The sequence below is a fragment of the Saccostrea cucullata genome, unplaced genomic scaffold, assembly GCF_032062105.1.
Source record: "Saccostrea cucullata isolate Sc308-1 unplaced genomic scaffold, CSIRO_AGI_Scuc_v1 ctg7564, whole genome shotgun sequence".
Lineage (NCBI taxonomy): Eukaryota > Metazoa > Mollusca > Bivalvia > Ostreida > Ostreidae > Saccostrea > Saccostrea cuccullata.
Genome location: NW_026938733.1, coordinates 30,289 through 53,516, shown reverse-complemented (window position 1 = coordinate 53,516; position 23,228 = coordinate 30,289). Strand labels below are relative to the sequence as shown.

General features: G+C 36.6%; 1 pseudogene; it reads left to right on the top strand.

The window, feature by feature from the left end:
• The first annotated feature begins 3,881 nt into the window (after positions 1-3,881).
• LOC134251104 (acetyl-CoA carboxylase-like) lies at positions 3,882-19,818 on the top strand (annotated as a pseudogene).
• Positions 19,819-23,228: the final 3,410 nt, after the last annotated feature.

Below are 23,228 nucleotides of genomic sequence, written 5' to 3'. Positions count from 1 at the left end.
TACCTCTGGGTATTAAGTAAATAGAGTAAGCATGGTAAGTTTATACTTATGATAAGCAATGGTGCCTCTTTCAAAGTTTTGAATTGTGAATTTCATGGCCTCTGGGGTAAACACGAATTTGAATTTTAATTGTTTGAAAGTTGTTACACGATACTCAGGTGACCTATAAGGCCCGTGGGCCTCTTGTTAAATAAGTTAAAAATATCAAAATTAACATGCAATCAAAAATTTAATTACATTTGAATTTTAGTCAACTGAAAAAAAATAATGGTAAGTCAGCTACAGCTCCATCAGCTATAAACTGCACATTTATGATACAGATTTGATATATTTTAATTACTATTAAATATACAAAAAGTCTAAATATATACTATGTAAATATTAAGAATGAATTACGAAATAACAGAGTTTCTTACTTTTCATTCCAAATTCAAACATTTTTTTTGAAATGCACATGTTGTACTTTTTTTTTTTCTGACCACTTGTCTGTTATATTATTAGAAATCGTATTGCATCAGCATATCTGTTTCTCATATCTTTTCAAACAATGTCCGGACTTGTAGGTACCCTTTCGGAAAGACATAATTTAAAAATTTTCCTAAGTTTGGAGGGATTTTTTCTTCTCATCTCAACATGTCAACCTCAACATCCACAATGTTTTAGTTTTCTTATAAACTTCCCCCGAATTAAAATCCCATGGGAGAATGGGGGGGGGGGTCATCCCACTTGAAATCCCACCAAAATCCCACGGGAGAAATACTGTAAAACGAGAACATTTGGCGTACTTCTAATTTTAGCGGCTTTGGCGCAAGAGCCCCTGAGCGCTAAAATTTATTGTGCGTAATATCATTTTTTTTGTGTGTGTTCAAAGCTTTTACATAAGTACATGTAAACCGGAACGCACGATTACGTAATGTCGAAGGTCATTGGATTTTATACACACTATACACACTCATAATTTACTGTAAATCACTTTTTATTCGCACTGCACATGTGCTCGCGAAAATTTAATTCTCGCGTATAATAGTATTCTCTAAGAATATAAAAAGCAATAACCACAACTCGCCAAATTATAATTTAATTAAACTATTGTTACTCCAGTAGTTGTTACCCGATTATTATCATTAGCACCTTCAAAATTTGGCTTCTCGGCGTGTCAATCATCTATCGCCTCGAGGTAAACAATGCAATCAAGCATGGCGACTGAGCGTGCAGACAATACCTGATATTAGGATTACCGTTTTATCTAAGTAATTTCCTGTCGATGGATGCATTGTTTTGATATGATTAAAATGAGTAAATACTCCATTTCTTTTAATTGAAAATAGAAATAAAATAAATTTAAACATTGTGCCACGTCCATGTGATATCAACACGTACGGCGGCAAAGTTAACGAATGTTTACTGATATACGGGAGTACTAATGTGTTTCCGTGCTTGACTAACCAAAAAGTCATATACGGGTGTGGATAAAAAAACAAAATATCGCATTTATATATATAACTGACAGGTGCAAGCGCTAAAATTTATTTGCGCCAATGCATTCCCACTTGCGTTTGCGCTAAAATACGTATGCGGCAAATTTTCTCGTTTTACAGTAATACTGTGGGACAATTTTTCCCATGTGGGGAAAAAAATCCCATGGTTGTTGCAGAAATGGGATTATTTCTCCCATAAGACAAAAACTCCAACTAAATGAAGAAATATAGGATTAAATATCCCACGTCTTGAAGCTAGGATTTAATATCCCAACCCTTGGCACAATATCGGAAAAAAATCCTGTAGTAACCTTTTGTATGAGTCATTTGTTCAATAACATTATACTAATACAATGATGTACCACGATACTTGAATGGTATTTAGGTTTCAATTTCCTTCCACACCTAATTCACAATACAAGTCAATCAATATATATGTTATAGAAAAACAATAGGACCAAGGGACTTTTAATTGCTCTTTCGATGAAGGATATGGGGATAACGAACAGTATTCAATCTCAAAGTCCATAAAACAATACAAAACAAGAGCAGAGTAAACACGGTGCAATGGAGGAGTGAGCATCCTCTGCTGACCGGTCACACCCGCCGTGTGTTCATTGTCATGATCGTGAAATAACGGAAAAATCCGTAATAAATTCAGTGTATAAATAATGGACTAACAATTGGTATGAAAAACGTCAGGCAGCATTTGACTCTATGATAAATTATTCTACAACCTATCACCTCTATTTGAAGCCTCATAGATATCCTGTATATACGAGGGTTGTCCCATAAAATCGTGGACAAAGCGCTTTTCTCAAAAAGTAATGGGCGCACTGAGCTGAAATTTTCAGTAAATGTTTATTCATCATATTTAAGTGTATCATAATGATTTTGATTATATAGATGCAAAAATAAAGATTTTATTCTGCTTGAATATGCACAGGGTACGGTCCTACGGCGCACGGTAAAAATAGCAAGGTTTTATTAGAGAATATACAAGTATTATTTCGTAATAAAAGTTATCAATACATAAGATTAGGATGAAAATTGTCCTAATTAGATTCCTTAAACAATTCTGTCTTCTTTTTGAAAATTTCAAGGCATTTGGTTAATTTTTGGCATTTTCCCGATCATTCGAAATGGGAAAGTGATAAATACAATACACGAAAAATGGCGACGTTTGATGACGTTACGGCGCACCGGAGAACAGTTAAGTTAGATTAGGATGTTGTAATGACACCTTAAGAGACTTTAAATAAATACAGAGGAAAGAAAATATGACAAATATCACCAGATCTTTAAAATATAAATTAAATGGAAGTTTTCTTAGCGAAGTTCTCTTTATCGAGTCCCCAGGTAGTACAAAACATACGAACAGACTGCCATTGTTATAGCAAAAGCCGCTGTCACTGTCGACCGTCGATATGAGATTCTCTGTTAGTTGAATGATGGTGAGAATACTGTCCGTAACTTGCTAATAAATCTTCAGTAGATCGCACGAGTGGTTCCTTAACTGGATATAAACACTCACGTATGTAAATCGGTAAAATTTCTAAATTTAAGTGGGGCTTATCCAACTTTATTTTTTTCAAACATGAAACGTGACGTTGTTTTAGACAACTTGACGTTATAATCCGTGCGCCGCAGGGCGATACAGTACATAACATAAAATATCAAAATTTGTTTATTTATGCATATATCTATTTGAAATGTGCTATATATATTCATAATTTATCTACTAAAAAGTGGTGAAAATTTCAGAACGCAGTGATGATTATTTTTCAAACTAGACAACTTGTCCACGATTTTACGGGACAACCCTCGTAATAGAAGCTTCTGGATAACATTTCATAGGACGAGTTATTCCTCTTTACACATTACTGTAAAACAATATAAAGCAACACAACGACATTATGGGAGGCGGGGGGTATCATTTAGTGAGCTCATTGCTCACAGTACCTCTAGTTTTAACCAAAATTAGATATTAATTTAGTAAACTTTAATCGGAGAAGGGATGTGATGTGTAGATCTATGCTGCATTTAGTTAGATGGGAGGGAATTAAGGGCAATTGTTCTTTAGTTAGTATTCTTTTGCCTGCCATCTACATTTTCTGCATTTTAATTGTGTATTGAGAATTGATTTGAACCAAGTCAAACAAAAACTTCAAACCTGCATCCTGTTAAGATCACGACCTAATATCAGACATTACCCCCATATAACCTCATAGTAAATGTACCTGTATTTTGAGATAGTCTGACGAAGATTTTCTCCAAACTTGGCAAGTATACTGAAGTCAATACAAGTTATGTATGGTATAAAATTAAAGAGTTTGTCTACTGCTACTACTTCACACAGTTAACCCCCAGTCGGCTTCTTTAAGCTCATGTATCAACCCTGAGTACCTTTTGTAGGTGATGTTTGAAGCCTATGGAACAAAACAAGGAGCCCTTCACGGTCTACTGATTAGCACGCCCTACCCCACAAAGGACCATCTACAGCTGAAGAGATTCCAGGCCCAGTCAAGCGGAACAACTTATGTCTATGACTTTCCAGGAATGTTCACTCAGGTATCACAGAAATTGATAAAGAAATTAAACACTTCCTGTTAATCTTTTGAGAATTAAATTTTGCTTTTGTTTTTGATGATATCAATTATCAAAACTTTTATCCAGATATTATTATATGTTGGTTACCCTTGGAACAAAAAGAGCAAAAATTTTTCCCTTACAAAAATTTCTGCTTCTATGTTATGTAATCCAATTATTTCTTAAGGTAAAAAAAATGAGAAGAGAGGAAGATGAATAGTTACTGAATACTTTAGAAGTGATCCCTTTTTATTCTGTATTTCAGGCATAAAATATAAAAAAAGTTGTGATGAGAGCTGTTTTGTTGTTTTGACTTTCTTGTTCTGTATTTTAGGCTTTACAGAAGTTTTGTTGTTTTGACTTTCTTGTTCTGTATTTCAGGCCTTACAGAAGTTTTGTTGTTTTGACTTTCTTGTTCTGTATTTCAGGCCTTACAGAAGTTTTGTTGTTTTGACTTTCTTGTTCTGTATTTCAGGCCTTACAGAAGTTTTGTTGTTTTGACTTTCTTGTTCTGTATTTCAGGCCTTACAGAAGTTTTGTTGTTTTGACTTTCTTGTTCTGTATTTTAGGCTTTACAGAAGTTTTGTTGTTTTGACTTTCTTGTTCTGTATTTCAGGCCGTACAGAAGTTTTGTTGTTTTGACTTTGTTTTTCTGTATTTCAGGCCTTACAGAAGTTTTGGAAGGATCACAGAGAGGAGAACAAGATTCCAGCTGATGCCTTCAGTTGTATAGAGCTGGTCCTGGATAAAGACAACAACCTGTGTAAACAGAACAGACTGCCAGGCGAAAACGAGGTTAGACTGTAATACTGATACATATAAATCTGTGTAAACAGAACAGACTGCCAGGCGAGAACGAGGTTAGACTGTAATACTGATACATATAAATCTGTGTAAACAGAACAGACTGCCAGGAGAGAACGAGGTTAGACTGTAGTATTGATACCAATCTGTTTTCTGTTCATGTCTGGAAATGAATTCATTGGATATCAGGTTTGATCGGAATCTTATCCTCTGTTGGACGTGTTACCTTTCAGATTGGAATGGTAGCCTGGCAGATGACCTTGAAGACACCAGAATGCCCTGAAGGTCGTGACATCATAGTTATATCTAATGACATCACATACAAGATTGGTTCATTTGGACCCGTGGAGGATCTCCTGTTTAAGGTACTGTATGTGTACTTTAAAAAGTAGGCTTCATATTTAAGTGGCTTTGGTGCAGACAAAGATGGGCTAACTCATTATACCGCCTACAAAACATTTATAAGTACAATACACAACCCGGACCTCTGTAGTGCCAGATAATGATTAAGCTTTACCCAGTGATTGCACTAAATTTTGAATATGCTAATTCATGTACATTTACAGTATCATCCAGTATGATAAAGCTTATAAATGTTAGAAAATGATAAATATAACAAAAAATTGATCGATCGAAAAAAAGTCTAATATAAATAATACAAATCTGTGAAGAGGGTATAAAAAAAGGAATCTGAAAATTCCAGAGGTGGAATCAGGTGCCTTGGAGGAGTGAGCATTCTCTGTTGACTGTTGAAGCTATGTAATGATTACTTTAAAATTTCATTTTGGGGTGAAAAATCTAAGACTTCTTAGCCAGATCCATATTTTTAGCCATTGAAAATCACTTTTCAGAAAGCCTCAGAGAAAGCGCGGAGAGAGGGACTTCCCCGAATCTTCATCTCAGCTAACAGTGGAGCCAGGATAGGTCTGGCTGAGGAGATCAAACACCTGTTTAAGGTGGCCTGGAATGACCCTAAAGATATAGAAAAGGTTAGGTTTAGCTTATAAAGGTGGCCTGGAATGACCCAAGAGATATAGAAAAGGTAAGGCTTAGCTTATAAAGGTGGCCTGGAATGACCCTAAAGATATAGAAAAGGTAAGGCTTAGCTTATAAAGGTGACCTGGAATGACCCTAAAGATATAGGAAAGGTAAGGCTTAGCTTATAAAGGTGGCCCGGAATGACCCCAAAGATATAGAAAAGGTAAGGCTCAGCTTATAGACTAACCAGAACACATACGGTAAAACATGATGACAGGGAACATGCTTATAAGGAATTCATATTTAAAGTGAAGTGATTTTTATTCCCAGAAGTTCAAAATATTATATGAAGTCAACATAAAAAATATAAGAAATGATGTTCATAAAGACTTAAATTGCTTGTAACCTGCACATTGCTATATTCAGCATATTACACTATACCATAAATCTGGAAAATTTTGCTGTAGATAAATTTTTAGCAAATTTCCGAGTTCATTGCATTCGCAAATATATTTTTCTTAAAAATAAATTAGCAATAAGAAAATGTAAACAAAGAGTGGTAATTTGCAAAATTTTGAAACGTAAAAATTAATCGACACTATTTTGACCCAAATTCGCAAAATAAAATCGACGTAAAAATTTCCAGATCTAGGGTATCACAGAATTAGCATTGAACGAGTACACAGAGTTGAGGTGTACTTTGTTTGAAGCCCATAAAACAGTAATTCTTGCTTACATTTGTATTCTATTGAGACAATTTTGTTTTGTTTCTAGGGATTTAAATACCTTTACCTGACCCCTGTAGATTTTAAGAAAGTTAGTGCCATGAATTCCGTCCATGCTGAACTAATAGAAGATGAGGGAGAACCCAGATATAAAATTATTGACGTCATAGGTAAGGCCTTCATTTGACCATAACATCTTAAACTTGAGTCTAAGGTTGATGATTGTCAGAACAATGTTTTGTTTTCATCTGTTCTATAAAATCAATGTTTGTTATATTTACAGGGAGAGAGGAAGGACTGGGGGTAGAGAATCTAAGAGGGTCAGGAATGATTGCCGGGGAGTCATCTATAGCTTACAACGATATCATTACAATCAATTTGGTAAGTACATGCTTGATTTAAAAATAATATTTTATTCATAAAACATCATTTGGACCAAAAAGCAGTCATAAATGGCTGTAACAGTTCTCTTAGTGAGACCTTAAAAACCGAGGCCTCTTGTCAGGATTAGGCATTGGCACGATAAAGATCCCTCATTGCTCAATGGCCCTGAGTGCCGAGTAAAGGTCAAAATTTGAAGCCCTTCACCAGCACACGGTGACGTCTCCATATGAGTGAAAAATTCTTGAGTGTTTAATTTTAAAACCTTTACTGCTTTATTGTTACTAATGGAATGAAACTAATTTAAAGGCTGAAAAAAGAATTTAGGAAATGCAAAAGGGGATCCATATTGGAAGGCCCTACAGATTAGCTCTGAGTTTAGGACTATATATGAATGTTGTATATTTAGGTAACCTGTCGAGCTATAGGTATACATGCCTATCTGATTAATGAGTAGCTTACAGATTGTTCTATATTTAGGTAACCTGTCGAGCTATAGGTATAGGTGCCTATCTGGTTTGTATCTTACAGATTGTTCTATATTTAGGTAACCTGTCGAGATATAGGTAAAGGTGCCTATCTGGATTGTTGTAGCTTACAGATTGTTCTATATTTAGGTTACCTGTCGAGCTATAGGTATTGGTGCCTATCTGGTTTTATAGCTTACAGATTTTTCTATATTTAGGTTACCTGTCGAGCTATAGGTATAGGTGCCTATCTGGTTTTATAGCTTACAGATTGTTCTATATTTAGGTTACCTGTCGAGCTATAGGTATAGGTGCCTATCTGGTTTTATAGCTTACAGATTGTTCTATATTTAGGTCACCTTTCGAGCTATAGTTATAGTTGCCTATCTGGTTTTATAGCTTACAGATTGTTCTATATTTAGGTTACCTGTCGAGCTATAGGTATAGGTGCCTATCTGGTTTATAGCTTACAGATTGTTCTATATTTAGGTAACCTGTCGAGCTATAGGTATAGGTGCCTATCTGGTTTGTGTGTAGCTTACAGATTGTTCTATATTTAGGTTACCTGTCGAGCTATAGGTATAGGTGCCTATCTGGTTTTATAGCTTACAGATTGTTCTATATTTAGGTTACCTGTCGAGCTATAGGTATTGGTGCCTATCTGGTTTTATAGCTTACAGATTGTTCTATATTTAGGTTACCTGTCGAGCTATAGGTATAGGTGCCTATCTGGTTTGTGTGTAGCTTACAGATTGTTCTATATTTAGGTTACCTGTCGAGCTATAGGTATAGGTGCCTATCTGGTTTTATAGCTTACAGATTGTTCTATATTTAGGTAACCTGTCGAGCTATAGGTATAGGTGCCTATCTGGTTTTATAGCTTACAGATTGTTCTATATTTAGGTTACCTGTCGAGCTATAGGTATTGGTGCCTACCTGGTCAGACTGGGACAGAGAACTATACAGGTGGAGAACTCCCACATCATCCTCACCGGTGCAGGTGCACTCAACAAGGTATGGTAGTTTCCTTAAGGATGAAAGACACTTTGTAGTTTGCTCAGTATATAAAGTTCTGAACTACAGTTAATGCAGAGATAAATGAGATTATCAATAAAAAGGAATAGCCAAAATATATAATATTTTGTCATCCTTGCACTTACAATTTATCAGTCTTGAAGTTGTTACATGTACTATTATAAGATATGAGAAAGTAACTTTTGAAGGGAATAAAAAAAGTTTTCATTAATGTCATTGTTAATTAAAACAAAGGTCCTTGGTAAGGAGGTGTACACCAGTAACAATCAGCTGGGAGGAATCCAGATCATGTACACGAACGGAGTCACACACGACGTAACAGCCGATGACTTTGAGGGCGTCTACAAAATCATCAAGTGGCTGTCATATATGCCTAAGGTACTGTCCTGTATTATAACGGTGTTTTGAGAATGGAGTGAAAGATAATCAACAATAAACACTTTCTTTATGATAAGAAAAAAAATCACAGGATTTCTATTTTGTTTTAATACGCTATTTTATCTGAATTATGGAATGCTGATTTAGTGTAAGGGCTAATCACTGAGTCTAATTTATCTGGATTGTTGTTTCAGTGCAAAGGTTCCCCATTACCAGTACTAGATACAGGGGACCCTATAGACAGACTGGTGGACTTTATCCCCACAAAGGCCCCCTACGATCCCAGGTGGATGCTGAATGGCCGACAAAATCCAGGTAAACATAGTGCATTTATAATCCATGTACAGACTCTGAATCTCTGTTAAAACATTTCATTCCTGAATCATCAATAATGTTTATCACTGCTGTGTTAATTGTAGATGATAAGAATTCCTGGCAGAAAGGTTTCTTTGATCACAAGTCTTTCCATGAAATCCTACAGCCTTGGGCACAAACAGTGGTCACAGGTCGAGCAAGGTTTGTCTCCCTTAATGCATTTACTGTAGCTGATTTATAAATTCAATATGTATTAAGATCAATATCAAGAGAAGAGGAAATTATGAGCCATGTTATTTTTATGTGTTTTACAGGTTGGGAGGGATCCCTGTGGGGGTGATTTGTGTAGAGACCAGGACAGTAGAAATGACTATACCAGCTGACCCAGCCAATCTGGACTCCCAAGGTACCATCCTTATTTTCCTTTGTACATCTAGTGTACTATTAGAGAATTATGTCAAACTATGTCTAAATAAATTGATTTTTATTGAAAAAATGTTTTGCTCCAAATTATTGTTATTGAATTCGAAATTTTTTAGAGATGATATGAATTTTAACTGAGGATTCTTGTTTAAAAGTATGGGACTTCAAAAGAGTAAGTTTTGCTAAAATGAAATTGCACTTGATGTCTATAGGTGATACAACAAGCTGGTCAGGTATGGTTTCCTGACTCGGCCTATAAGACAGCTCAGGCCATTAAGGACTTCAACAGAGAGGACCTCCCTCTGATGGTGTTCGCTAACTGGAGAGGATTCTCAGGGGGAATGAAAGGTACTGGATATTAATAAAGTCAGAAAATCATGGGATCATGAGAGTTTTCATGGGCAGTTCTGGTATTTTGTTCAAATTATTCTCGTGGAATGATTTTAATGCAAAATCTTGAGTTTTTTTCTGTACAGTAGCTGACTCAAAATTTTATGTAAAACGTGTTTAAAATTCAAGTGTAAACATATGCTGCAGCATTTTTAACAGATATTGTATCTGTATTTTCTTGGAAATATATATCATATAATACAGTAAATATGACATTTTATAACTTGATTGTTATACCCCCCGCAAACGAAGTTTGGGGGGGTATATAGGAATCACCTTGTCCGTCCAGCTGTCCGTCTGTCTGTCTGTGGAAATGTGTCTGGTCCATATCTTTCTTACAGGGGACATTAGAATCTACTACTCCACACTAAGATTGCCCATGGCCTAAAGGTGTGTCATGACCTTGACCCAAGGTCATTTGGGGAAGTTCAAAGTCTTTGGAAGAAAATTTTTATATTCGTATCCGGTCCATATCTTTCTTATGGATAAAGTTGGTAGGTTCTCATTTCACACAAAGATTGCCCATGACCTATGGGTGTGTCATGACCTTGACCCAAGGTCATTTGGGGAAGTTCAATGTCACTGAGAGAAAAATTTCAAAATTCATGTTTGACACATATCTTTTATGGATAAACTTGGTAGGTTCTCATTTCATACAAAGATTGCCCATGACCCAAGGGTGTGTCATGACCTTGACCCAAGGTCATTTGGGGAAGTTCAAGGTCACTGGAAGAAAAATTTCATAATTCGTGTCCGGTCCATATCTTTCTTATGGATAAACTTGGTAGGTTTTCATTGCACACAAAGATTGCCCATGACCCAAGGGTGTGTCATGACCTTGACCCAAGGTCATTTGGGGAAGTTCAATGTCACTGAGAGAAAAATTTCAAAATTCATGTTTGACACATATCTTTTATGGATAAACTTGGTAGGTTCTCATTTCATACAAAGATTGCCCATGACCCAAGGGTGTGTCATGACCTTGACCCAAGGTCATGTGGGGAAGTTCAAGGTCACTGGAAGAAAAATTTCATAATTTATGTCTGGTCCATATCTTTCTTATTGATAAACTTGGTAGGTTCTTATTTTACTCAAAGATTGCCTATGACCCAAGGGTGTGTCATGACCTTGACCCAAGGTCATTTGGGAAGTTCAAGGTCACTGGAAGAATAATTTTATAATTTGTGTTTGATACATATCTTTATTATGCAAAAACTTACTTCTGAAAAACCCAGCGGGGGGTATTTTGTCCCAATTGGACAGTTCTAGTTTTAATGGTAAATACTGAAACATTTATTGAACATCTATTGCAATCTTTCGATTATAAATACCTTGTTCAAATTTTCAGATATGCATGACCAGGTTCTGAAGTTTGGATCCTACATTGTGGATGCCCTTACAGAATATAATCAACCCATCATGAATTACATCCCCCCGTATGCTGAACTGAGGGGTGGAGCCTGGGTAGTGGTTGACCCAACATTAACCCCACCCACATGGAAATGTATGCTGATGAACTCAGCAGGTATGAGATTTTAAAAGAGGAATTGAAAAAAATATAAATTGATGCATTCTATAATAGGAGCGACTGTTCAAAATTTTTCAATGGTACCAAGAAAAAAAAAAGAGTTCAGACAAGTTTTAAAAATCTCATTTTTTTTTATACTTTCATGCACATTTTTACTCAAGAAAGGAAGGAAAATTTTAAATCTCTTTCATTTCAAGTCTTCCAGAACTTTGTCCCCAAATGTACATTTGGTCTGAATAAATATTGTGATAATTTAATTCTAGGGGAGGTGTCCTTGAGCCAGAGGGAACTGTAGAAATCAAGTTCAGGAGGAAGGACCTGGAGAAGACCATACAGAGACTGGATCAGACGTGTCGCCAGATCGTGGAGAAACTGACCAGTCCACAGCTGAATCCGGACGAGAAGGAGGAGCTCCAGAAACAGCTGGCAGCTCGCCAGGAAAAGTTACTCCCCATGTACCACCAGGTGGCGATACAGTTCGCTGACCTCCATGACACTCCTGGGAGAATGGAGGAAATGGGGGTTATTACTGTGAGTGTAATTCAATAAAAGAAATGAAAATAAATATTTTGAACACTGTACAGATCAAGTATTTGAAAATAATTTTCAATGACCTATTTTAAAAGTATACATTCAAAGATATCATTTGAATATTTCACAATATGTGATGATGTGAAATTACAAAAAAAAAAAAACAACAAAAAAAAAAAACTTTGGTATTTTCACATTTTAAAGATTAAGATTGACTTCTGAATTTCTCTAGTCTGAATTTCTTTCATTCTTTGCCATACGTATAAAACAAACTTTAACTTTTGTAATAGGTAGTGATTTCACTGATATACATTGTATGTACTCTAATGTAATTTGAAAGGCATAAAGTGCCAAATATCGTACGGCTAAATATAGTACATTTACAGTATACCTTTGATGCACAATTTCATTTTTATTTTCAACACACAGGACATACTTAAATGGCAGAAGAGCCGTGAGTTCTTCTACTGGCACCTGAAGCGACGGTTGTTGGAGAGGCAGCTTAAGAAGAAGATGAAGCAGTTCACACAGAACGTCGGGGAGGGGGAGCTCAACTCCATGTTACATCGCTGGTTTGTGGAGGACAGGGGCACTGTCAATGTAAGTAGATGAACTGTACCAGTGCTATTTAAAGTTAGTTAGCAAGTAAAATTAGTGGTACAGAATGTACATGTATTTAATGATTTTCATAGACTTTATCTTAACAATTTATTGATTGTTGTGATTTTCTGATTGAGTGAAGAAGAGACATATTTTGTTATTAATTATGTCTCCCCTTCCGAAGGGGAAACATATTGTTTTTGTCGATTTTCTTATTCTTATTAAGGTCTTCCGTCTTCAGCGGAAGACCTTACTGTTTTTCTTAGGTTTCTTTTCCACTATTTTTATTATTGTTTTTTTTTCTTACCGATTTTGTGCGCGCGATTTCTCGAGAAAGGCTCGATCGATTTTCATGAAACTTTCAGGTCTGATAGAACATCAAAAAATCTAGACAAATATTTTTTTATTTTAATGACGTCACTTCCGGTTCGGAGATTTCTGCGATTTAGTGATTTTTAGAGGGTTACTTTGTCCGGAAGTTTTCTTAAAAAGTACTCAACACAGAAGCATGAAATTTTCAGTGATGCTAGAGCAACCTTTGGATTGCACTTATATCACAACTACCGGAAGTACGAGGCGCCGACGCTCGCTATGGCCCGAAATAGTCCTATCTAGAATTTCAAAACTTTTAGCACCTTTTCTATGATAACTTTTTACGTAGAAATATTTTGTTAAAGCATGTAGAACAAAAAAGGTGTAGAATTTCAAGATCTTTCAAATGACATCTAGAAATAAGGGCTGGCCCCTTAAATTAGGGGCCTGGAAGGGCCGAAAGTTTTTCCTTTATATCTAAAAAAAATATTGAGAATTTGTGATACGTGAAAAGCAAAGTTGTTCAAAATGTCAAGCTGAATCAATTGTAGTCATCAAAATACGCCCGGCGTCGTCACTTCCGGCCAAACCGGAAGTAATCGGAAAACGCGTATTTTTGCCGTTCTTGACAGTTTTTTTGGTAACATATGTCTCTGGAAGCATTAAAATTAATTTTCCGTCCGTCGTCATCACTTCCGGTCAAACCGGAAGTAGCAGAAAATGGCTTATTTTGCATTTATTAATATGGATTTAGAGGATTCAAACCATTTTTGGGCGTTATTTCACATATTTATTAAATGAAAGCTACTTCCGGTCAAACAGGACGGAAGACCTACTCGTTGCTTTGCAACGAGCTTTGCTCAGGAAGGTCTTCCGTCTTCAGCGGAAGACCTTATTGTTTTTCAGGTTTCTTTTCCACTATTTTTATTATTATTGTTTTTTTTCTTACCGATTTTGTACGCGCGATTTCTCGAAAACGGCTCGATCGATTTTCATGAAACTTTCAGGACTGATAGAACATCAAAAAATCTAGACACATATTTTTTTATTTCGATGACGTCACTTCCGGTTCGGAGTTTCCTGCAATTTAGTGATTTTTAGAGGGTCACTTTGTCCGGCAGTTTTCTCAAAAAGCACTTTACACAGAAGCTTGAAATTTTCAGTGATGCTAGAGCAACCTTTGGAGAAGTGCACTAAGTATATCACAACTACCGGAAGTACGAAGCGCCGACGCTCGCTTTGGCCCGAAAATAGTCCTATCAAGAATTTCAAAATTTTAAGCACTTTTTCAACAATAACTTTTTACCTAGAAATATTTTGTTAAAGCATGTAGAACAAAAAAGGTGTAGAATTTTAAGATCTTTCAAATGACATCTCGAAAAAAGGGCTGGCCCTTTAAATCAGGGTACAGGAGGTAGGTATTGAAAATTTGTGGTACGTCAAAGAAGCAAAATTGTTCAAAATGTCAAGCTTTATCTAGAAGTCGTCAAAATACAGAGGGAGCACTTCCGTCAAACCGGAAGTAGTCTGAACACGCGTATTTTTGCCGTTCTTGACAAGTTTTCTGGTAACATATGTCTCTAAGAGCAATATAATTAATTTTCCGTCCGTCGTCGTCACTTCCGGTCAAACCGGAAGTAACAGAAAATGGCTTACTTTTGCAATAATTAACATGGAATTAGAGGAATCAAACCATTTTTGGACGTTATTTCTCATTTCTGTTAAAAATGAAAGCCACTTCCGGTCAAACATGACGGAAGACCTACTCGTTGCTTTGCAACGAGCTTTGCTCTAGTTCTTATTCTTATTTTTATTCTTCTTCATCCAAATTTTGTCCAGGCCGTAACTCGAATACCCTTTGACCTGAAGACTTCATACTTGGAACATAAATAGATGACCTTAAGGTGGAGTGCACGCCACCAAAATTTTTGACCTTGAACTGTTTATAAGGTCAAGGTCAAACTTTTACATTAAAATAGAGTTTTGGAAATAGCTTGAATACCCTTTGATATTAGGACTTCAAACTTGTAACATAGAAAGAAGACTTAAGTACAAGATGTAATGCACCAAAACTTTGACCTTGACCCCTTCCTTTCTTCAAGGTCAAATTGAGTAAAAAAACCTGATTTGAACATAACTTTAGATACCTTTGACATTTAGACTTCAAACTTGGAATATGCAGGGGACACATAAGAGAAGGGTGTATATGATCAAAATTTTTGACCTTCATTCAATGTTTATAAGGTCAAGGTCAAACTTTCACATCAAAATAGAGTTTAGACCATAGCTTGAATACCCTATGATATTAGGACTTCAAACTTAAAACATAGAAAGAAGACATTAAGTACAAGATGCAGTTTACCAGAACTTAGACCTTGACCCCTTTTTTTCTTCAAGGTCAAATGGAGAAAAAACTTGATTTGACCATAATTGAGATACCTTTGACAATTAGACTCCAAAATGGTAATATGCAGAGGACACATTGAGAAAGGTGTTTGTGATCAAAATATTTGACCTTGGTCCAATATTATTGGGTCAATGTCAGACTTTAACATAAAAATAGAGATTATGTCATAGCTTTAGTACCCTTTGATATTAGGACTTCAAACTTCAGTAACATAGAAATATTAGATAAAAGATCTAGTGCACCAGGACTTTGACCTTGACCCCTTTCTTTCTTCAAGGTCAAATATAGAAAAAAACAAATTTTGACCATAACTAGAGAACCCTTTGACATTTAGACTCAAACTTCGAATATGCAGAGGACACATAGATGGAGAGTCTATGTGATCGAAATATTTTTACCTTGATCTAATTAGTATTGGGTCAAGGTCAAACATTGATATGAAATGTATCCTTAGTCATAACTTGAGACCTTTCTTAACATAAGGATTTTAAACTTGGAACAAGTAAAGACAACATTAAGCCGAAATACACTACATCAAATTATTTGACCTTGACAACTTTTTTCATTCAAGGTTGAATTAAGGAAAAAAACAACAAGATCAGACCATAACTTTAGATCAATTTTAAGACTTGAAAGATGCACTGCATTATTATTTTTGCCCTTGATAGTAAAGCTGCGTTTGTAAATGTTGGTAAAGAAGGGGAGACATGTGTTTTTTGTTAAAAAACAATACCCACTAGTTAACTTTGAGTTTTGAAAGGTGTGTAATTTTAAGTGAATCAGATATGTAAGGACAAGTACATTGAGAAAATTTAGGTGAAGAAAAAATCAAATTTCCTTGACAGTAAATGTTTTGATGACATTTTGTGAAAAAAGTTTAAAATAATTGTCATTGCTTTATGATTGGGATAGTCTCCTGACATTGTAGGCATACCTGTGGGAGGATGACAAAGCTATGGTAGAGTGGTTGACAGAACAGATCAGAGAAGACAGTATAGACAACGCTGTATCAGACAACATCAGATGTCTACAGAGGGAGCACGTCCTACAACAAGTCAGGAGGTAGGTATCAGATGTCTACAGAGGGAGCACGTCCTACAGCAAGTCAGGAGGTAGGTATCAGACAACATCAGATGTCTACAGAGGGAGCACGTCCTACAACAAGTCAGGAGGTAGGTATCAGACAACATCAGATGTCTACAGAGGGAGCACGTCCTACAACAAGTCAGGAGGTAGGTATCAGATGTCTACAGAGGGAGCACGTCCTACAACAAGTCAGGAGGTAGGTATCAGATGTCTACAGAGGGAGCACGTCCTACAACAAGTCAGGAGGTAGGTATCAGATGTCTACAGAGGGAGCACGTCCTACTACAAGTCAGGAGGTAGGTATCAGATGTCTACAGAGGGAGCACGTCCTACAACAAGTCAGGAGGTAGGTATCAGATGTCTACAGAGGGAGCACGTCCTACAACAAGTCAGGAGGTAGGTATCAGACAACATCAGATGTCTACAGAGGGAGCACGTCCTACAACAAGTCAGGAGGAAGGTATCAAATGTCTACAGAGGGAGCATGTCCTACAACAAGTCAGGAGGTAGGTATCAGATGTCTACAGAGGGAGCACGTTCTACAACAAGTCAGGAGGTAGGTATCAGATGTCTACAGAGGGAGCACGTCCTACAACAAGTCAGGAGGTAGGTATCAGACAACATCAGATGTCTACAGAGGGAGCACGTCCTACAACAAGTCAGGAGGTAGGTATCAGATGTCTACAAAGGGAGCATGTCCTACAACAAGTCAGGAGGTAGGTATCAGACAACATCAGATGTCTACAGAGGGAGCACGTCCTACAACAAGTCAGGAGGTAGGTATCAGACAACATCAGATGTCTACAGAGGGAGCAAGTCCTTCAACAAGTCAGGAAGTAGGTATAAGACAACATCAGATATCTACAGAGGGAGCATATCCTACAACAAGTCAGGAGGTAGGTATCAGATGTCTACAGAGGGAGCACGTCCTACAACAAGTCAGGAGGTAGGTATCAGACAACATCAGATGTCTACAGAGGGAGCACGTCCTACAACAAGTCAGGAGGTAGGTATCAGATGTCTACAGAGGGAGCACGTCCTACAACAAGTCAGGAGGTAGGTATCAGATGTCTACAGAGGGAGCACGTCCTACAACAAGTCAGGAGGTAGGTATCAGACAACATCAGATGTCTACAGAGGGAGCACGTCCTACAACAAGTCAGGAGGAAGGTATCAGACCAAATCAGATGTCTACAGAGGGAGCATGTCCTACAACAAGTCAGGAGGTAGGTATCAGATGTCTACAGAGGGAGCACGTCCTACAACAAGTCAGGAGGTAGGTATCAGACAACATCAGATGTCTACAGAGGGAGCATGTCCTACAACAAGTCAGGAGGAAGGTATCAAATGTCTACAAAGGGAGCATGTCCTACGACAAGTCAGGAGGTAGGTATCAGACAACATCAGATGTCTACAGAGGGAGCACGTCCTACAACAAGTCAGGAGGTAGGTATCAGACAACATCAGATGTCTACAGAGGGAGCAAGTCCTACAACAAGTCAAGAAGTAGGTATAAGACAACATCAGATATCTACAGAGGGAGCATGTCCTACAACAAGTCAGGAGGTAGGTATCAGATGTCTACAGAGGGAGCACGTCCTACAACAAGTCAGGAGGTAGGTATCAGACAACATCAGATGTCTACAGAGGGAGCATGTCCTACAACAAGTCAGGAGGTAGGTATCAGACAACATCAGATGTCTACAGAGGGAGCATGTCCTACAACAAGTCAGGAGGTAGGTATCAGATGTCAGATGTCTACAGAGGGAGCACGTCCTACAACAAGTCAGGAGGTAGGTATCAGACAACATCAGATATCTACAGAGGGAGTATGTCCTACAACAAGTCAGGAGGGAGGTATCAGATGTCTACAGAGGGAGCATATCCTACAACAAGTCAGGAGGTAGGTATCAGATGTCTACAGAGGGACCATGTCCTACAGCAAGTCAGGAGGTAGGTATCAGACAAAATCAGATGTCTACAGAGGGACCACGTCTTACAACAATTCAGGAGGTAGGTATCAGACAACATCAGATGTCTACAGAGGGAGCACGTCCTACAACAAGTCAGGAGGTAGGTATCAGATGTCTACAGAGGGAGCACGTCCTACAACAAGTCAGGAGGTAGGTATTAGACAACATGAGATGTTTCTGTTTTACAGGCCAGAAATTCTGATAGTTGGGATATACAGTATATAGAATTCACCTAAAAATCATGTGGCCGGATCGATAGATCACGGGCGTATATTGTTTTTGTCCTGTCTGTCTGTTTGTCTGTCCGTCTGTTGTCAACTTTAACCTTCGCCAAAACTTTTGAACCATAAGAGATAGAGACTTCATATTTGGTATGCATACTCCACTAATAAAGTTCTTTCAAATGACATCAAGGTCAATGACCTTGTGACCTTGACTGTGACCTATATGCTAAAAATAGCTTTTTCAACGTTTTGTCATAACTTTTGAACCATAAGAGATAGGGACTTCATATTTGGTATGCATACTCCACTAATAAAGCCCTTTCAAATGACATCAAGGTCAATGACCTTGTGACCTTGACTGTGACTTGTATGCTTTACATTCCTCTTTTTGTCATAACTTTTGAACCATAGGAGATAGGGACTTCATATTTAGTATGCATACTCCAATAATTAAGTTCTTTCAAACAACACCAAGGTCAATGACCTTGTAATCTTGGCTGTGACCTATATGCTAAAAATATTTTTCCACTTTTTCCCATAGCTTTTGAACCAGGAGATTTCATATTTAGTACACATACTAATTAAGTTCTTTCAAACAAAACCAAGGTCAATGACCTTGTGACCTTGACTGTGTATATACTAAAAATAGCTTTTTCCTTTTTTGATTGTGTTTGTTGACAAAAGATATATATAGTCTCTTTAATTGATAAACTTATGCTATTAATTTTTTTAACAAAAATAATACACTTTGTTTTCTGTTGACAGCTTGATACAAAACAATCCAGAGGTTGCCATGGATTCCATTGTCCACTTAACACAACACATGACCTCAAGTCAAAGGTCAGAGGTCTCCAGAATTCTGGCCAACATGGACACGTGACAAGAATGAACAATTAGAATCAACAGTGACTGTATTTAAAAACATACCTATTTAACAAATCATATGAAATCATTAGGTGCAATTTGGATCAAATTTGCATAAAATTGCATTATATGAAATCCATATCTGTCATTCATAATGACTTAAGTATTAGAATTGTGTATGAATTTGTATTGAAATTCAATTCATTATGATATTTGAATCATTACCAGGGTTTGTAAACGATTATTTTTGTACTAATTTATTATTACTCTCCCTTTGATGAATATCATATATAGTGTTTACTTTTAAACCAAGTTGTGTATATTCTGAATATTAATTTATTGACTGTCAAATAATGTCCATTTGTGTGCATTGAATTTTAGTAAATATACTTTGGTATATTGAACACAAATTTAAATAATTGAATGTAAAAGTAATATTGCTTCACCTAGCCATGTGGTGAATTTTAATAAAAAGATATCAATGATTGCGTATTGTTTGGTTTTCCTTTCATGGTTAAGGAAGACAGTGTTGTAGGAAGTCACTGTTTAGTTTTTTTCCTCTCACTTAAAACAGATGGTGAATTAGAGATATAGGGTATAATCTTTCTGATGTCTGTATTAATATAGACAGGATATGTAAGGACCATTTGTGTTTTCCATCTCATTTTAGCTACACAACTACTAAAGAGGGAAATTAAAACTTTTAAAATTAGAAAAGGCTGGTAGAATGCAGTGGGGGAAGGAGGGGGCTGACCCCCTATGTGTTTCTGAGTATATTTATCTTTCGATATAGAAATTTTCATTATGATGCTCTGATTGGCTGCTTCATTTTTTTGTTGCCATCCCATCACCTCTTTGAAAAAAGGGTTTTGAGTTTAAAGAGTTTAAATGTTTTGTTTCTTTATTTTTAGCTCTACTGGTTGGAGACCAGATGAGCTTATGCGATAGTAAGGTGTCCGTCTGTCCCTCACCCAATTCAATCCGTGGTTACAGTCATGTACAGTGAATGGTTGTTGCTACTGTGCATCTTATCAACTTAGTGTTCTTTGATACATGATTTCACATCATTTTATATTGACACCAAGAGAAATACAACAAGCAGTGAAATACAAATAAATGTATCTGAATATTTTGTGTAATGATTTTCAAAAATGAAGACAGTAGGTAAAACTTTATTTCGAAACATCAAAGCTTTCATAAGAATATTGAATGTTATCTTTTAAATTCAGAAGGTAACACATAACTGTCCAATTCCATCCTCCCTTTTCCATTCCCAGCGTGCAAATCAACCATAGACAATAAATGCACCCAGATTTTTACCATGCATTAGATTCATCACTCGGAACAAAAGAATGAAATCTTTGGAAATATAAGTGCCTCAGATGCTGAAGTCGAATTTTCTCGAACCTGTCGCAGTGAAGTAACCCTTGGACTTCCGTGCCTCTTTTATGTGAATGTTACTGGTACACATAAATGACTGAATAAAAAAATCTTCTTAAGCTCATTCCTCTGTTGACTGAATATTGTGGAACTTCTGTACATACAGTGACTAAGGACTGTACACTGAATATTGTGGAACTTCTGTACATACCGTGACTAAGGACTGTACACTTAAAGTGAACAATAAAAACCAAGGTCGTCTTGACTCGGGCATTTGGATCCCTGCTTTGAAGGCCCCTAGGGTTGGCAAGACAGCTATTGTGTGTGACAGGGTGTCTTTTATGTGAATGTTACCGGTAAACATAGTCAGATGTGATGGAATTGCAATCAGGTTGCATACAAACATCATGACGACTTCTTTTGATGTCATCTTGTAATGCCACAATTGACTGAATATTCAACGTTTGCAAACTTCTGCTTGAGGACAGGACCTCCCCCCCCCCCTTCGATATAGATTCCTGGACTTTTTCGACTTTTTTCTCACAAATAATCTTTCATTGACATATTTGTTAAGGACTGTACACCAACAAAAGTCTGTATTCACAATTATATATAAAAGCAAGGTCAAATGTTAATTTATATATAGGCATCTGGTATCCCTGCCTTAAAGGCGGTTTTTACTGTGGCTAGGGTTGGCAAGACAGCTATTGTGTGTGGCAGGGTGATTAACAGACATTAGGGAAGAGAATAACAATTTGTTTTTTTTTTCTAATCTTTATGTGATGCACACGATGAATCTAGATCTCATCCTGTGTCCGCTGGTTTCTAGTTCTAGGGCGGGGCTAAATAAGTGGGTAGTGAAAATGCATTATTTCTTTGAAAATCTTCTTCTCTGCTCCTGGGTATTAAATAAACCCACTAAGTACATAGTTATGATGAACAAGAGTGCCTCTACCAAAATTGTGAATTTTATGGCCCCAGGGTCAGGGGTTCTGGTGTTAGGGCGGGGCTCTATTGATTATATGATACAAATAGAAAAGGGGGGTTAAAATCTTTTACCGTGACACAAATAGAAAAGGGGGGGTTAAAATCTTTTACCATGCCAAGAAAACCTTAGCATTCTCTCCATATAGCAAACTCAATAAAAGCCGAATTAACGTTAATCTGTGATTCTTCCCCGGGGAGATGTGCGCCAAGCAATTAATGTCAGCAGGTTTGAGGGAGGGATCTTAAAATTTACTGGGTTTAAATTATAGGTAGAATACTAATTATTTGAGAAGATTTGCCCCTCCCAAAATTTTTTTATGGGGGGGGGGGGGGGGGCGTCAGGGAAGGAAATTAATTATAGTAAAGTAATTCTTTAAAAAAAAAAATAAGCTGTATTTCATTTTTTTACGTAATTCAATTTCAAACTATTTTTTCTTAGTACAAATTGGCATCTGGTAGTTGTGGAAGTACCGCGTCGAAATATAGATAAAAGGGTACCAAATTCCCGGACGCTTACATCATTTCCTGGTTGAACAAGATGGAGACGAGTACTGAATGGGTAGACGTTACCCGATTGGCTATGTAAACATTTTCATTTAAAAGTGAATATTTTCTGTTGATTTTTTTTCTTATTTTCTTCAATTCAACTTTTTTAAATATAAATTTTGGTACCAGTGTCTCTGACATTTTACGTATTTTGTAAATAAATAAAGATTTTTGACAGGAAAAGGTTTCACCCCTCAAAGGACAAATAAAATGCTGACGACTTTGTTGCACAATGACATGCTGGTGAGATAGTTATGTATTCGTTTCAAAAATATCTGTCTGTAAATTATTTTCCTCCCCCAGGTTTTAAAATGCCCGTGGTAGCTATTGCATATTGCCAGGGACATTGTTTAGGTCTCTGTTATAGCTTACAGTCTAAGCATCATTCATCAGAAAGGGTTGCTTATGCATGAGATGTAATGAATAAAGCTATGGGAGAAGTTAAGTTCATTTGAGGAAGAAATAAACAATAACCTGAAGAAATTTAAAAAAAAATCAACTATTAAAAGGCAAGAATACAATATACAAATATATACAGGCATATAGTATCATCTGTATCAGTCAGAAAAATTATTTTGCAATGGTGCCTCCTCCAAAATTTGGTAATTTCATGGCTTTTGGATTAAAACACAAGCCAAATACAATCGCTGGAAAGTTGTTACATGATACTCAGGTGACCTATAAGGCCCGTGGGCCTCTTGTTGATTTTCTGAGTTTGTTATCTCCAATGTAATAATAATTGATATATGTCTTTACTTCTCATTGTGCATTTTTCCAAGATTAATCTTTTCTTTTTGTTTTAATGAAATTTTCATCTGTTTTGACTT